At 41.0% G+C, this 17,321-nt stretch overlaps 1 protein-coding gene and 1 pseudogene across 1 annotated transcript in view; both read left to right on the forward strand.

The window, feature by feature from the left end:
• TNFRSF21 (TNF receptor superfamily member 21) overlaps positions 1–17,321 on the forward strand; it is a 257,127-nt gene that overhangs the window by 59,877 nt on the left and 179,929 nt on the right. The window lies entirely within an intron of this gene.
• Positions 8,611–12,387, forward strand: LOC138849747 (complement component 1 Q subcomponent-binding protein, mitochondrial pseudogene; annotated as a pseudogene).

Genomic DNA, 17,321 nt, shown 5'->3' on the forward strand with positions numbered 1-17,321 from the left:
GTTTGCCAAGTGCATTAGACTCAAAGTATTTCTAAACAAGAAGCAGTAACAGCCAAAGCCAAGAAGCCTGATAATTGGGGAAATTCCTCTTCTTTAATTGGATGCAAGATCAAATTATACTTACTGTAGGAAGAACATTTAAAGAGGGAATTGCTCTGTGTACCTGTCCCTGGGTTTATTTCCTTTGTAGGAAATACATTTTTTAAATCCTAGAGTCTACAGAATGCCAGTGTGGAAACAACGTTGGTTAAACTAGAAATGTGTGGTGATGGAATGTTTACTCCTGGCCTCCTAGTTATTAAAAAACATCATCTTCCTCCTGGTGACTCATAGTGATACTGATTTTTTATAAGATACCTTCAGGCTCAATAAACACATTCCAGAATTTAATGCAGTTTTCTAAGGTATTTTGTTTCCTTTTTCATTAGGATTTCAAAAATTAAGCTCATTTTCTAAAGCTCTTTTTCACAAAGTTCTAAAAAATGAAATGGTTTTCATAAGTTTCTTAGAAAACTAGAAATGGTTTGAAGTTAAAAATGATCTGAGATTTATTGCTAACGAGACCTCAGAGAAAGATTTTGGCCTGTGCCTTTTTTGCTCCCATGTTGCTTACATTTCTGAACAGTAGTTTACTTTTTGGCATAATACTCACGCAGCATTCATAGTATTTGAAAATGATTTTTTGGTAGCCATAATTGTTTTATTTGAGACAAAAATCACCTTTTTGTACGTAAAGTGATAAAACTGGTTATGTTTATGGATACTTATGTTTTACTTAATCTCAAATAATTATTTAATTAGTTTCAGTCTGAGAATGGACCTAATCTAGTGGCTTCCTCATAGTCTTTCTTTTTTAAAAAAAAGATTAATTTATTTGAAAGAGTTACAGAAAGAGGTAGAGACAGAGAGAAAGCTCTTTCATCCGCTGGTTCACTCCCCAGATGGCCGCAATGGCCAGAGCTGCGCCGATCCAGAGCCAGGAGCCAGGAGCTTCTTCCGGGTCTCCCACATGGGTGCAGGGGCCCAAGGACTTAGGCCGTCTTCTACTGCTTTCCCAGGCCATAGCAGAGAGCTGGATCAGAAGAGGAGCACCTGGGACTAGAACTGATGCCCATATGGGATACCGGCGCTTCAGGCCAAGACGTTAACCCGCTGCTCCACAGCGTCAGCCCCGACTCCCTCATATTCTTTGTGAAAGATCCTCTTGTTTCTCTCTTTTAAAGAACTCTAGTAATTAAAATTTTATTTTTTTATTGATTTGAAAGGCAGAGAGAGACACTGACAGACTGAGAGCACCCATCTGCTGGTTCTCTCCCAGATCCCTCCAACACTAGGACTGAACCAGGCTGAACCCAGGTACCAGGACCTCAATCCATGTGGCTGGCAGGAACCCAACTCATTGAATCATCACTGCTGCCTCCTGGCGTCTGCATTAGCAGGAAGCCAGAGCTGGGAATTGAGCATAAGCACTCTATATGGGACATAGTTGCATTAATAGCTGGGATAAGTGTCTGTCTCCCCTGATGGAACAAGGGCATAAGCCTCAGCCATTCTAGCTCCTTGCCTGAAAGTAGATAAAATCGGAATTTACCCCTAATCTCTGCATTCTTTCAAAGAGACCTATTCAGTCTCACATCCTGTGTTGTTCCCCACCCAACCCCTGCATTCTTTTCCAGGTTTGGAAGCTGGCACCAACCTCCATGGAGACTCACTTCTGTGTCTCGCCCCCCTCCACCTCCCCTCCAGACCCCTAACCCACCTAAGATATGCCTTCAGCCTTGTGGTCAGTCTGTGTGCACCCTGGCAGCTGATTACCCACCTCTGTGAATAAATTGTTCATTTTGGCTATAAGTTTGTATTCTATCTCCTCTCTGTTCTGCACCCTTTTCCTTAACATCTCTTGGCTCTTAAATAGTACTGTGATTTTGTCCCTTGAAAATTAGGAAGTACAGGGGGCTGGTGCTGCAACATAGCAGGTAAAGCTGCCCCCTGCAGTGCCGGCATCCCAAGTGGGTGCCAGTTCGAGTCCCGGCTGCTCCACTTCTGATCCAGCTCTCTGCTATGGCCTGGGAAAGCAGTAGAAGGTGGTCCAAGTCCTTGGGCCTCTGCACTCATGTGGGAGACCCTGAAGAAGCTCCTGGCTCCTGGCTGCTGGCTCCTGGCTTCGGGTCAGTGCAGCTCCAGCCTTTGCAGCCAACTGGGGAGTGAACCAGAGGGTGAAAGACCTCTCTCTCTGTCTCTGTCTCTGTCTCTGTGTGTGTGTGTGTGTGTGTGTGTGTGTGTGTAATTCTTTCAAATAAATAAATCTAAGGAAGGAAGGAAGGAAGGAAGGAAGGAAGGAAGGAAGGAAGGAAGTTAGGAATATACACCAAAGTTAAACCATTCACACTTGTGTAGTAGCCTGACCTGATCAATCTGTCTCTACAGACTTCAGAATTATTATTGTCTATTATTATATTAGCTTTTAAAACATTATTTGAAAGGCAAAAATACACTGTAATGAAAAAAGGGAGTGGATTGGTGCCTCATAACAAACACTGGGCACCAAATGTAAGAAAAAAGGGGTGCAGGCCGGCGCCGTGGCTCAATAGGTTAATCCTCCGCCTAGCAGCACCGGCACACCAGGTTCTAGTCCCAGTTGGGGCGCCAGATGCTGTCCCGGTTGCCCCTCTTCCAGGTCAGCTCTCTGCTGTGGCCAGGGAGTGCAGTGGAGGATGGCCCAAGTGCTTGGGCCCTGCACCCCATGGGAGACCAGGAGAAGCACCTGACTCCTGCCTTCGGATCAGCGCGGTGCACCGGCCGCAGTGGCCATTGGAGGGTGAACCAACGGCAAAGGAAGACCTTTCTCTCTGTCTCTCTCTCTCACTGTCCACTCTGCCTGTAAAAAAAGAAAAAAATGGGTGCAGAACAGAGAGGAGGTAGGGTACAAATTTGCAGCCAAACTGAATTTATTTAGAAAAAATAAATCCAGAGAGGCAGGTGACCAACTGCCAGACTGTACACAGACTGAATACGTGGCAGAGGGCCCAGACCCAGCAGGCTGGGCCTTTTTATATCTTAGGTGGGTTATGGGTGGGACTGGAGAGCAGTAGGTGGAGGTGACCTTCTCCATACTGGTTCTTCAAGTTTGGCCCACTGGCTTCCAAACCTGGGGAAGAATGCAGGGGCTGGGGTGGGGAACAATACAGGATGTGAGACTAAACTGATCTCTTGAAAGAAGGCAGGGGTAACAAGAACCTAAAATGGCTGAGGCGTATGTCCTTGTTCCATCAGACGTTAAAATTATTTGAAAGGAGGTAGATCCATCTGCTGGTGTACTCTCTAAATGCCCACAGCTGTTAGAACTGGGACAGGCCACAACCAGGAACCTGGAACTAAATCTGGATCTCACACATGGGTGGCAAGGGCTCCAGTTTGAGCCCTCACCTGCCGCCCACCAAGCTGCACATTAGCAGGAAGCTGTATTCAAAGGTAGAGCCAGGACATGCATCCAGGCATGCCAATATGGGCTGTGAATGTCCCAAGCAGTGGTTCCCACTGCCAAATTCCTGCCTCTGCATTAGTTTTTCTACAATGGTTTTAGTAAAGGGCCAGAAATTCACAACTTAAAAAAGAATTTAAGAGGACTATTAGTCCTAATAGTCTAATAGATGATAAACTATTTCTCTTTGTACTTTGCAAAAGGTAATCTTATGACAATAATTGAGGCTTTATTTATTTTAAAAATCCATTTATTTAGTATATAAAAGAGAATGAGCTTTTTGTAAAAATTAACTTAAAATGTATCAAAAGACCTAAATATAAAACTTAAAATGATGAAACACTTAAGTGGAAGTGCAGGGAAAGCTTCATAACATGGATTTGCAAATGATTGCATGTATAAAATATCAAAAGAACTGGTGACAAAAGAAGATATTTAGATAAATTGGACTTCACTAAAATTTAATTTTTGATCAACCGGAGGACATTATCAGTTGAGTGAAGAGCCACACTGCAGTGTGGAAGTGAATACAAGAATGCTTCAAAAAGTTCATAGAGAATGAAATTAAAAGGTAAGTTTATGTTGGTGAAAAAATTTTTTAAATTCATGCATTTCTTAAATAATACAAATTTTTGAATGTTTGAAGACTCCATATATTTGCAAATCCACATATACAATGAGAGATCAATATTCAGAGTATATAAAGAACTCTTACAACCTAAGAATAGAAAACAAACTAAATATTCCAATTAAAAATGGGCAAAGGACTTGAAATTACATTTGTGCAGAGAAGATACATACAATTGGCCAATTAAGCACATTAAAAAGTTGTTCATCACTAAAAGTTAAGGAAATGCAAATCAAAACCATAATGAGATACCACTTCACACTCATTAAGATGACTGTTACAGAAAATAGCAAGTCTTTGCAAGGGAATAGAGAAATTGGAACATTGCTGGTGGGAATGTAAAAATGTTAGTGACTGTAGTAAACAGTATGGTTATTTCTTTAAGAAATTAAACATAGAATTACCAAATATTTTAGCAGTTCTAATTCTGACTACATACCTAAAATAAATGATAGCAGGAATTTGAACAGATACTTGTATATCATTGTTTATAGCAGCAATATTAACAGTCATCAAAAGGTGGAAGCAAGGGCTGGCACCATGGCACAGCGGTTAAGCTGCTGCCTGAAGGGCCGTGTTCCACATGGGCACTGACTCGAGTCCCAGCTGCTCCACTCTGAATCCAGCTCCCTGATAATGTGCCTGGGAAAGCAGCAGAGGATGGCCCAAACCAAGTCCACCCATGTGGGAGACCTGGAAGGAGATCCTGGCTCCTGGCTTTGGATCAGCCCAGCTCTGGTCATTGTGGTCATTTGGGGAGTGAACCAGCTAATGAAAGGGCCTTCTCTCTATCTCCACCTCCCCTCTGTAACTCTGCCTTTCAAATAAATAAAATAAATTTTTAAAAAATGAGGTGTAAACAACCCAAATGTCCTTCAGTGAATGAATGGATAAACAAAATGTGGTATGTACTAGGGAACTTCAATAAAGTTTGTGGAAAAAATGAAATTAAAAACCAAGTTTATTTTAGTCCAAAAGCTTTTTGAAATCCACACATAGTATTTTTCATAACATGTATTTCCACAGACTTCTTGAAGATCCTTCATATATACAATGAAATAATATTCAGCTTCATAAAGAGGTGAAGTTCTGACAAATACTACAAGATGAATGAACCTTGAAGACATTATGGTTTGTGAAATAAGCCAGATACAAAAAGACACCTGTTGTATGATTCCACTTATATGAGGTATGCAGAACAGCTAAATCCATGGAGAAGAAATATAGACAGGTGGTCATCAGAGGCACAGGAGGCAGAATCGGGAGTTATTGTGGAAAGGAGTTTGAATAGCAGGCATTTGGTGCAGTGTTTGAGTTGCTGCTTGGAAAGCCCACATTGCATATCAGAGAGCCTGATTCCATTCTAGTCCAAGATACTCCATTTCCCATCTAGCTTCCTTCTTTCTTTTTTCTTTTTTCTAGCTTTCTTTTAAGGCGCACCCTGGGAAGCAACAGATGATGGCTCAAGTACTTAGGTCCCTGCCACCCACATCAGAGATCTAAATTGAGTTCTAGGCTCCTGGATTTGGCCTGGCACAGCCCCAGCTGTTGCAAGGAGTTGGGAAGTGCAGAAATAGATGGGAGATTTCTCTTCATGTGCCTCTCTGTGTTTTTGATTTTGAAACACAGTGAAAATAGATAAATAAAAATTTAAGGGTACAAAGTTTCCGTTTGAAGTGGTAAAAATGTTTTGAAGCTCAATGATGATGATGGTTACACGGAAGGTACTTAATACCATTGAACTGTATGTACATTTAAAAATGGTTGAAATGGTAAATTATATATACATTTTACCGAAATAAAAATTCAGTTATTTATATGCTTTTAAAATTTATTTTATTTACTTGAAAGAGAGATCTCATCTGCTGGTTCACTCCCTAAATGCCCACCACAGTCATAACAGCTTGAACTAGGCCATTCCAAAGCCAGCAGCCAGGAACTGATTCCAACTCTGCCACGTGGCTTGCAGGGACCCAATCACTTGAGTCACCACCTGCTACCACTCAGGGTGTGCATTAGCGGGAAGCTGGAATGAAGAATGGAACTGAGACCTGAAACCAGGCACTGTTATATGGGATACAGGCGTCTCAAGTGGCATCTTAACCACTAGCCCAAATGCCCACCCTGAGACAATGATTTGAGAATTTATTTGGCATCCCAAGAAACACTGTTCATGAATCAGGAAGTGAGGCAAGGAAGAGAAAGTCAGTTACCCTTATGGACAACTAGAAATTTTTTTTTCAACTCTATTAAATTTTTTATTTTTAAAGTATTTTAATTTCTTTTTAAAGATTTATTTTATTTATTTATTTGAAAGTCAGTGTTACACAGAGAGAGAGGAGAGGCAGAGAGAGAGAGAGAGGTCTTCCATCCAGTGGTTCACTCCCCATTTGGCGGCAATGGCCGGAGCTGCGCCGAACCGAAGCCAGGAGCCAGGAGCTTCTGGGAGCTGTGGGATCCGGTATAACAGAAATCTTAGAGCTATCTCCTGGCACGGCAAAGGAGCTAGGGTGTTGCTCCATCAGTTCCCGTCAGACATTTGTAAAGGGATACTCCCAGTCTGTTCATTCCTCTGAACCTTGTTTAACAGAGTTGGCTGCATTGATCAGAGAAAGTCATTGGCTACAAAGGACCCTCATGCTGGCAGCTGGACATAGTAAACCTGAGGCACTGTCTGCATCTGCCTCAATATATTTAATTCAAACTTCTCTTTTTTAAAAAAAAAAATATTTATTTATTTTATTTGAAAGGTGGAGTTACAGACAGGCAGAGGCAGAGAGACAGAGAGAGAGAGGTCTTCCATCCACTGGTTCACTCCCCAGATTGCCACAACAGCTGGAGCTGTGCCAATCCGAAGCCAGGAGCCAGGAGCTTCTTCCAGGTCTCCCACATGGGTGCAGGTGCCCAAGGATTTGAGCATCTTCCATTACTTTCCAGGCGCATTAGCAGGAAGCTGAGTCAGAGATCACCCAGGACATGAACCGGCACCCATATGGGATGCCGGCACTGTAGGCGGTGGCTTTACCCACTAATGCCACAGCTCCGTCCCCCAAACTTTTTCTTAACAACTCTTAACTGGTACTGCATTTATTAATTTAAATTGGAAAAGAATGCTGATTATGCGGGTTCCGAATAGCATACTGTTGGGTTATTGAATATGAAGCATATATTAAACATCATGTCACCCTCTCTCTGTGACATCTCTCCTCTGAGCTGCCTTGCCTGTAGCATCCTCAGCTCAGGCCAAGCATCCATATCCCAAATAGCTCTGTTGTAGCAAGAAAAAACACACAATATAACCTAAGCCCTCCTTTCTGATGAAGGAAAACATCGACCAAAAATCTGAGTGTGATTTCTTCTGAATGTGATTAATTCTCATTTAATTATTTTTATATCCACGAACATTCTATATGGAAGTCAGTTTTTCCTGTAAGGATTAGATAAAAGAAGATCTGGAGGAATGGGAGGTAAAGGTAGTGGAGAAATCTCTTGGAGAAAAGACAAGCGCATAACCCCAAGGACTGAAAGAGTTGAGAGTGTGGGCAGGACCCTGCAGAGGGAAACTAGACTGCAGCCCCAGAGCTGAGTGATCAAAGCTTTCATTTGCATTGCAGTGCATACCAGCGGCAGCTCTCATTGTGGGACTATTCCAGGTGAAATTGTTTGAAGTTTTGCAACTTTCTCTTTGGTGCCTTTGCCCCTGTTCTGTTTCCTGTTATAGTTAGTGGTAAAATCAAACCTAACGGAACAAAAAGCCCTTGGGAAACCTTAAAAAAGATTATGTAGTTGCAAGGTAATCAGGGGATCACATAAGTTCTTCTGATGTATGGGGCATATGATGCATGGGAACACTTTTGAATATGGGAGCTGATGGCCCTGCCCTGATGAAATGAGAGAAAAGAGCCCATCACCCCTTTTGCCCTTGACTTCCACTGGGCTACAAGTTGCCACTGGCTCAGAGCTGATGAGATCCCCACCCACTGAGAGAGTGGGAAGATGAGAAGACTCCCAAACCATGTTGAACTCAAAATCTTCGCCATGAAATCATAAAATATGATGGTTACCTTCTAAAATGCAGACAGTGAAATTACAGTTTAAATAGGTTTTATGGTCTGAAGACCTGAGCACTTACCACTTTTCATTTTCAGTATCAAAATCATGTTTATGTCCTGAAAATTCCTCAAATGTAAGATTTAGTGAGAGCAAAAGTTAATGTTAACATCAAGGAGATTTTGCATTTTGATTACCTGCCTGACTTATAATCTCAATTATGTTTATACATGCATAAACTTACAATGCTTTTCCTGAGATAAGAATATTTGACTTAAAAGTGTTGTGCATGTCCAAACAGCTTTCCCCTACTTTGTATTATTACATCCCTTTTTCTTCTTTTGCAGAGCAGGACTGATTTGGATTGGTATTGCCATCTAGTGGCCAACATGGGAAACTGGCAAATACAAAAAAAAAAAAAAAAAAGAAAAGAAAAGAAAGAAAGAAAAAGGTTGCCTCTCTCATGGAAGTATGGAAGTAGAAAACTTGTTATAAGCTACTTCTTGGGGCCAGCACTGTGGCTAATGGTTAAAGCTTAAATGGGGTGCTGGTTCCAATTGGCTGCTCCACTTCTGATCCAATTCACTGTTAATGTGCCTAGGAAAGCAGAGGAAGATGGCCCAAGTGCTTGGGTCCCTGCACCCATGTGGGAAACCCGGAAGAAGCTCCTGGCTTCTGGCTTTGGATCAGCCCAGCTTCAGCCATTGTAGCCAATTGGAAGATCTCTCCTCCCCACCCCCTGTCTCTCCTTCTTTCTCTGTAACTCTACCTTTCAAATAAATAAATAAATCTTTTTTTTTAAAGATAACTTCTTACACACATGGACAAACAATACACATGTGCACACACACCTATGTTTCACTTTTTAAAAAATTATCTATTTGAAAGGCGGAGAGACAGAGACAAAGAGCACTACCGTTTGCTGGTTCACTCCCCAGATGCCTGCAATAGCACAGGGCTAGGCCATGAGGCATCCCAGAGCAGGGGACTCAGTCCAAGTCTCCCAGTAGGAACACACTTACTTGAGCCATCTCCTATTGCCTCCCAGGGAGTGCAGCTTCCAGGAAGCTGAAATCAGGAGCTGAGCTGGGACTCCAGTGCAGGGCACTCTGATATAAGTGGGAGCATCTTACTCACTAGAGGATGCTCTCTCCTTCCTGTTTCAGTGAGAACTTGTCCTCCCATCCATTGCTGAAATGGTTCCTGTGTCATCTCCCAGGAGGCAATTCAAATATTTCACTCTCTCCACCTTTCTTCATCCTGTTCTTAATTTGTGAACCCCTTCCCCACTCAAACTATTGAAAGCTGTATGTTTTCAGGAGTCATGAGACATCCCAGAACCACTGCTATGAACGTCAAGGCTTTTGTGGAGCCCCAGATGGTCCTTCTTTCACAATCCCTAAAAGGTTTCAATGGACTTTCTTCTTCTTCTTCTTCTTCTTCTTCTTCTTCTTCTTCTTCTTCTTCTTCTTCTTCTTCTTTTTAAAAAAGATTTACTGTATTTATCTGAAATTCAAAGTTACAAAGAGAGACAGAGCCAGAGAGGAAGAAAGAGAGAGGCCTTCCATCTGCTGGTTCACTCCCCAGATGACTGCAATGGTCAGAGCTGAGCTGATCTGAAGCCAGGAGCCAGGAACTTCTTATAAGTCTCCCATGTGGGTGCAGAGGCCCAAGCACTTGGGCATCTTCTACTGCTTTCCCAGGCCATAGCAGAGAGCTGGATCGGAAGTGGAGCAGCCAGGATTCAAACTGGCGCCCTTATGGGATGCTGGTGCCACAGCGCTGGCCCCAGACTTTCTTCTTAACTCTCAATTAGACTGCCTTTCCTTAGTCATCAGTGTCGAAGTAAAAATTAAAGTAACTTAATTTTCATTAAAACATGTCTTAATATATTTGTATTTGCTTATATTCGCCAAAGGAAAACTGGTAGGGTAAACCACACAGCGATTAAAATGATTTCCTGTAAGGGTTGAGAGAACAGAGTTGAGGGCAGGAATGCAAGAGAGACTTCTAATTATAGAGTGTTTTTCTCCCCTAAAGCAACTTTATTGAAGTGTAAAATGCACTCAGAGTGTACAATTTAGTGATTTCATAATAGACGTGTGAAGTTATGCACCCATGCCATCAGTCTGATTTTGGAACATCTCCATCAATCTAAACTGGTAACTTTATCCTCATTTGTAGCAACTGCACATGCTCAGCCTCAGTCCCCCTCAGAACCCCTCATCTGCTTTCTGCCTCTAAAGAGTTCCCCTTTTTGGACATGGCATAAATGGAATCATACACCATGAATGAGTCTTTGCTTCTGGCTGCTTCTGCTTCATGTGATCTCTTTGAAGTTCATCTGTGCTGTGTCATGTATCGGTATGGTATTTCTTTTAAAAATTAAAAAGGAGAGAGAGAATAACCGTAACAGTGAGAAACCTGTGAAACACATTCCCAGCTCCATAATCAAAGTTCACAGAGTGGTAAATCATGCTGATAGTACAACTATGCATAGATTTCAAAATTTTTACACCAAAGTAAGCTTATCTTTAAATTCTATTTTCCCATGCATTTTCCACAGTATCCTTATATGTATCCTTTATAGGATATGATTAAAAATATGACATTTAATCTCTTTGGCTTTCCTCCAAAACTCATAATCCCCGTCTATTCATGATCATATAAATCCAGTTGAGGGACATTCTTCAAAACACCTTATCACAACTCTCAACAAAGTATGAGAAACTGGTATAATGAACAGGAGCCTAAGGAAGAAATGCCATGTGGGATGCCAGAACAGAAGAACGACACTAAGTAAAATCTTGAAAAGCCTGAATCAAGAATGGACTTTGGTTAATAATAAGTGTTAATTTTGGTTCATTAATTGTATACAATGTTCCATACTAACGCAAGATATTGGTAACAGATCTATGGAAACTTTTTTCTTACGTTTGCAATTTTTCTACAACTCTAAAATTGTTCTAAAATAAAATTTCTGTTAAAAAGGGCTATTTTTGATCGCCCTTTGCAGCCTGTCTGCCACCGCCTGCACGATGCTCCCTCTGCTTCTCTGTGTGTCATGGGCGCTGGGCTATGCCATCGTGGGCCTCCACATAGCAGCCCGGGTCATGCAACTCCAGCAGGTGCTGCAGCCCGAGTCCAGGCCTGGAGCCTGGCCCTTTGGGCTGCTCAGCGTGCGCGTGGGTCTGTGCCGCGATCCAGCCTCGGGGGTCCAGCACTTGAGGCTCACGGTCGCCATGCCCTGCACACCAAAGGAAATAAAGTTTTGCGGAGTTCCTTACAGGTGAGACTAAGGAGCAGTAGAAAATCCAGAAGCATAAATCTCTTCCCAAAATGTCTGGAAGCTGGGAGCTGGAAGTGAACAGGACCAAAGCAAGAAGTAAACGGGAGAAAAGATTACTGTCACTTTCAGTGTCAACAGTAGCATCCCACCAACCTCAGATAGTGAGGAGAAGCCCTCACAAGGACAGAAGGCTGAGGAACAGGAGCCTGGATCGGCATCAACTCTGAGTTTTGGGGTTAAAGTTACAAAGAGTGATGGCAAAAAGGGTGCAGTTGGACAAGAGGAGGAGGCTGAGAGTGACTTTTTCTCTATCTGGGAAGTTAGCTTTCAGGCTACTGGGGAGTCTGAATGGAAGGATACCAGTTACATACTCAACACAGATTCCCTGGACTGGGCCTTGTAGGACCACCTAACAGAGTTAGGCGGTCTGAGAGGTGGACAATAGTTTTGCGGATGAATTGGTGGAGCCGGGGTACCGCACTAGAGCACCAGGAGTGCAGTACTTTCCTTGAGGACCTCACAAGTTTAGTCAAGAGTCAGTGGAGCAAGGACACTGGCACTTCACATATCTGGCAGGCTGTGGCCAGTGAACAAAACCTGCTCTGACTCCAGGACACCCGTGCATTGCGATGGTTATCATCCTAATATCATGGAAATAGAAAATTTAAATTACTACAGTTGCACTCTCATTTATCATTTTTTTCTGTGCAAACTTATTACTTCTAGATTTTTGTGTGACATACAATGGTGGACAATAAATTTGGCTTTAACCTCTCCCCCCAAAAAAGAGGCTACTTTTCTTCCATTTAGTTCATTTTTAATTTTGTCAAATGTCAGCTGGGTGTATTTATGTAGGTCCGTTTGGGGGTTTCTTTTTCTGTTCCATTGGTCCCTGTGTCACTACCACTTAGGTTTCGTTCCTGTAGCTACATAATAAGTCTTTAAAAAGTGCAGACTGTTTTCTGCCACCTTATTCTCCTTTTCCCCCTAAATTGTTTTAGTATTCTAATTCCTTTGTCATTAAATAAATTTTTGTAAAAATTAATTTATTTATTTTTAAATGAAACTTTACACTATGAAGAAGTTTGGGACATCTCATGGGGGTGTTATGAGGAATTTGCTGCAAGATTTAGTTCTTTTTTAAAAATTTATTTATTTATTTATTTAAAAGGCAGACTTACAGAGAGAGAGAGAAAATTGAGAGACACCGAGAGATCTTCCATCCACTGGTTCACTCCCCAAATGGCCACAATGGCCAGGCCGATGCCAGGAACCAGGAGCTTCTTCGAGGTTTCCCACGTGGGTGCAGGGGCCCAAGGACTTGGGCCATTTTCTGTTGCTTTCCCCTACACATTTTCCCCTACACATTAACAGAGAGCTTGATCTGAAATGAAGCAGCCAGAACTTCAACCGGCACCATATGGGATGCTAGCACTGCAGATGGCGGCTTAACCTGTTGCACCACAGCGCTGGCCCCCATTACATAATTTTTTTAATAAAATTTATTTAAGTTATAGAAGTTTCATGTATTTCATATATACAGATATAGAAACATAGTGACACTCCCCCTCCACAACCCTTCTTCCTCCTCTCTCTCACATTCCCACTCTCATTGTTTACAAAGATCTATTTTTAGTTATCAATTTTATTTTTTTCAAGAAACCAGCTCTTCATTTCACTGCTCTTTTGTATTTTTTTGTTTCAATTTTGTTTACTTCTTCTCTAATTATTTTTTAAATTTTTTTGAAAGGCAGAGTTATAGGGTCGGGGGGAAAGGGAGAGAGAGACAGAGAGAGAGAGAGAGAGAGAGAGAGGGATTTTCCATCCATTGGTTCACTCTCCAAATGGCAACAACAAAGGTCAGAGCTGGGCCTATCTGAAGCCAAGAACCAAGAGTTTCTTTCAGGTCTTTCACGTGGGTGCAGGGGCCACAACACTTGGGCCATCCTCCTATGTTTTCCCTGGCACATTAACAGGGAGCTGGATTGGAAGTAGAGCAGCCAGGACTCAAACCCATATGGGATGATGCCCTGCAGGTGGCAGCTTTACCCACTACACCACAGCGTGGGCCCCCCTTCTCTAATTTTAATTATTTCTTTCCTGCTACTAATTTTGGGTTTGGTTTGTTGTTTTTCTAGGTCCTTGAGATGCATTGATTGCTCATTTATTTGGTATCTTTCCAATTTCTTCATGTAGGCTCTGATTACTATAAACATCCTTCTTTTTTTTCCCAAAGATTTTATTTATTTATTTGAAAGGCAGAGTTATAGGGAAGCAGAGGCAGAGAGAGAGAGAGAGAGAGAGACAGAGAGAGAGAGGTTTTCCATCCACTGGTCCACTTCCCAGATGGCCACAATGGCAAGAGATGTGCTGATCTGAAGCAAGGAGCTAGGTGCCATCTCCAGGCCTCCCACATGCATACAGGGGCCCAAGGAGTTGGGCCAACCTCCACTGTTTTTTCAGGCCATAGCAGGGAGCTGGATCAGAAGTGGAGCTGCCAGGACTTGAACTGGTGCCTGCATGGGATGCTGGCGCTGCAGCCAGTGGCCCCACCTGCTACATCACAGTGCCAGCCCCTAAACATCCCTCTTAACACTGATTTTGCTGTATCTCATAAATTCTGATATGATGTATTGTTATCTTCTTTCCAGAACTTTTTTGATTTCTCTTTTGATTTCTTCTATGACTCACTGTTCATTCAGGAACATGTTGTTCAGTCTCCATATGTTTGTATATGATCTAGAGATTATTGAGTTGTTGAATTCCAGCTTCATTCCATTGTGGTGAGAGAAGATGAATAGTATGATTTCGATTTCTTTGAATTGACTGACTTGCTTTATGGCCTAGCACATGGTCTATCCAAGAGGAAGTTCCATGCACTGATGAGAAGAATGTGTATTCTGTCACTGTGGGGTGAAAAATTCTGTAGATATCTTTTAGGTCTATTTGGTCCATAGTGTCGATTAGCTTGTTGTTTCTTTGTTAACTTTCTGTCTAGTTGATTCATCCATTGATGAAAGTGGGGTGTTGAAGTCCCCCATTACTATTGTACTGGAGTCTGTTTCCCTTTAAATCCATTGACATTACTTTTAAATAGCCATGTGCCCTGTAATTGGGTGTGTATACATTTATTATAGGCATATCTATGTGTGGAATTGATCCCTTAATCATTACATAGTGCCCTTTGTCTCTTTTTACAATTTTTATGTTAAAATCCATTTTGTCTGATATTAAGATGACACCACCTGCCCTGTTTTGCTTTCCATTAGCATGGACTAACTTTTTCCATCCTTTTTCTTTCACTCTGTGTGTATCTTTGTTGATGATATGTGTTTCTTATAGGCAGCAAATAGATGGGTTTTGTTTTTCAATCCATTCAGCCAGTCTGTATCTTTTAACTGGACACTTGAGGTCATTTATATTCAAGGTGACTACTGATAAGTGACGACTTGGCCCTACCATTTTTTCCATAAATATTCTTATTGTTTTCTTTGGATTTCTTTTGTAATTTACGGGTGGATTTTCTGCCCTTACATTCTTTGATAATGATGGCTGTCTTTCTGTGTTTCTGTGAGTAACATAACCTTAGGCATCTTTTGTAAGGCTGGATGAGTAGCAACAAATTCTTTCAATTTCTGCTTGTTGTGGAAGGTCCTTATTTCACCTTCATTCATAAATGCAAGGTAGACTATTCTGGGTTTGTTGTAGCAGTTTATGTTTTTCAAGGAATTGGGCCATTTCATCTAAGTTGTCAAATTTGTATGAGCCTAATTGTCCATCATATTCCTTATTATCCTTGTAATGTCTGCAGGGTCTGTGTTCATGTCACTGTTTCATTCCTGATGTCAGCAATACGCATCTTTTGTTTCTTTGACAGCCTTGCTAGAGGCCTGTCAATTTTATTGATCTCTTCAAAGAACAAGTTCTTTGTTTCATTGATTAATTTCTGATTAGTAAAATTTAAACAAGTCATACATTTTAGTACATTGTACTTATGAAGAATGTTTCAACTTTAGCTGCATATGACAGACTAATTAAAATGGCTTAAGTAAAAAAGATATCAAACTATCTCACATTATCAGAATCTGGAGAAAGTTGATTTTAACTGTGGTGCAATTATTCAATGATTTTATCAAGTACCTTGCCTTTTCTAGGCTTCTGTTTATCATTCTCAGCTATTCGTATTTGTCCTGTGTTTATTGATGCATGGTTACAAGATGGTTCCAAGGATCTCACCCTTGCACAACCATAATCAAGGCAGGAAATAAAAGAGTTGTTGTGGAGGAAAGAATTTCTCCTTCATTTCTTTGTCTCACCAGGGAGAAAATCTTCCAAACGGCTCTCAAGAAGACTTTCCCTCATAGTTTATTGGCCACCTTCTCTAAGATCATGAGATTTCTACTGTCTACTTGAAAAAAAATGAACAAACAAGCAAAAACTATCCAAGAGTCAGGATCTGTAAACAAGGAATAAGGAGAAGAAATGGACTTGGGGTAGATAAAAACAATGTCTTCCAGAACTCTGTGAACCAGAAAACTGTAAGAAGGAGCCAAATTGAAATATTAGAAATAAAAACCATGATATCAGAGATAAAGAATTATTTTTGATAGGCTTATAAATAGACATGTAGACATGACAAAGTTAAAGAAAGAATCAGTGATTCTGAAGATTGCTAAGTAGAAATGATCAAAATTGAAACACAAAGAGAAAAACCAAGAAGGGGACTCAAGAGCTTTGGGATAATATTAAGTAGTCCAATATATGTATAATTAGACTCCTAGATGGAGGAGGAAGAAGAGAGAGAGAGAGATGAAATATTTGAAAAGACAATAGCTGAAAACTTTCCAAAAATAATAAAAGATATGAAGCTATAGATCCAGGAAGATCAGAGAACCAGAAGCAAAATAAATGTAACATAAAAATAATAAAACAAAACCAATAAAAATGAAAGTAAACAGAAAATTCTCAGTTCAAGATAAAACATAAAGTGAAATATCAAGATAATTAGAGAATGTTGAAAACAAGAAGAGGTCCATCACCTACAGGGAAACAATGATAAACATACAACAGCTGCAATTACTTTGAAGATAATGAAGTAATATCTTTAGTGTGCTGAAAGAGAAAGCCCATCAACCTAGCATTACATACAGTGAAAACATGTTTCAAACATGAAAGCAAAATGAGGTCTTTTTAGACAAACAAAAGCTGAGAGAATTAATTTCCAGATGACTTGTGCTATAGAAATATTAAAGGACTTCTTCAGGCAGAAGGAGTATAATTCCAGATAGAATCTTTTAATCTATACAAAGAAATACCACAAGAAATGGCAAAAATGCAGATAAAAATCAAGAAATTTTTTCTTCTTTTTTTTTTTTTTTAAAAAGATTTGTTTATGAAAAGCAGCATTAGACAGAGAGAGGGAGACACAGAGAAGAGTTCTATTCCCTGGTTCACTCTGTAAGTGGCTGCAACAGCTGGTGCTGGGCCAGGTTGAAGTCAGGAACCCAGAACTCCATCTGGGTCTCCCACATGGATGGCAGGGACCTAGGCAATCGGGTCATAATCTGCTGCATTCCCAGGCACACTAGCAGTGAACTAGATCAGAAGTGGAGCAGCCAGTACTGGAACAGGCACTCATATGAGATTCTGGCGCCACAGGCAGTGACCTAAACCACTTCACAACACCTGTCCCTCTTCTTATTTATTATTACCTAAGAGTCAATTGACTGGCTAAAATAAAAATGGCAGCAATATATTATGGAGTTTATAAAATATGCAAAAGTAAAATGTATGAAAAAAATAGCAATAATGACGAGAAAACAGAGTTGAAGGAATGCATTTCCAGATTTTCACACTATGCGGTAATGTACTGT

Source organism: Oryctolagus cuniculus, chromosome 5, assembly GCF_964237555.1.
Source record: "Oryctolagus cuniculus chromosome 5, mOryCun1.1, whole genome shotgun sequence".
Taxonomy (NCBI): Eukaryota; Metazoa; Chordata; class Mammalia; order Lagomorpha; family Leporidae; genus Oryctolagus; species Oryctolagus cuniculus.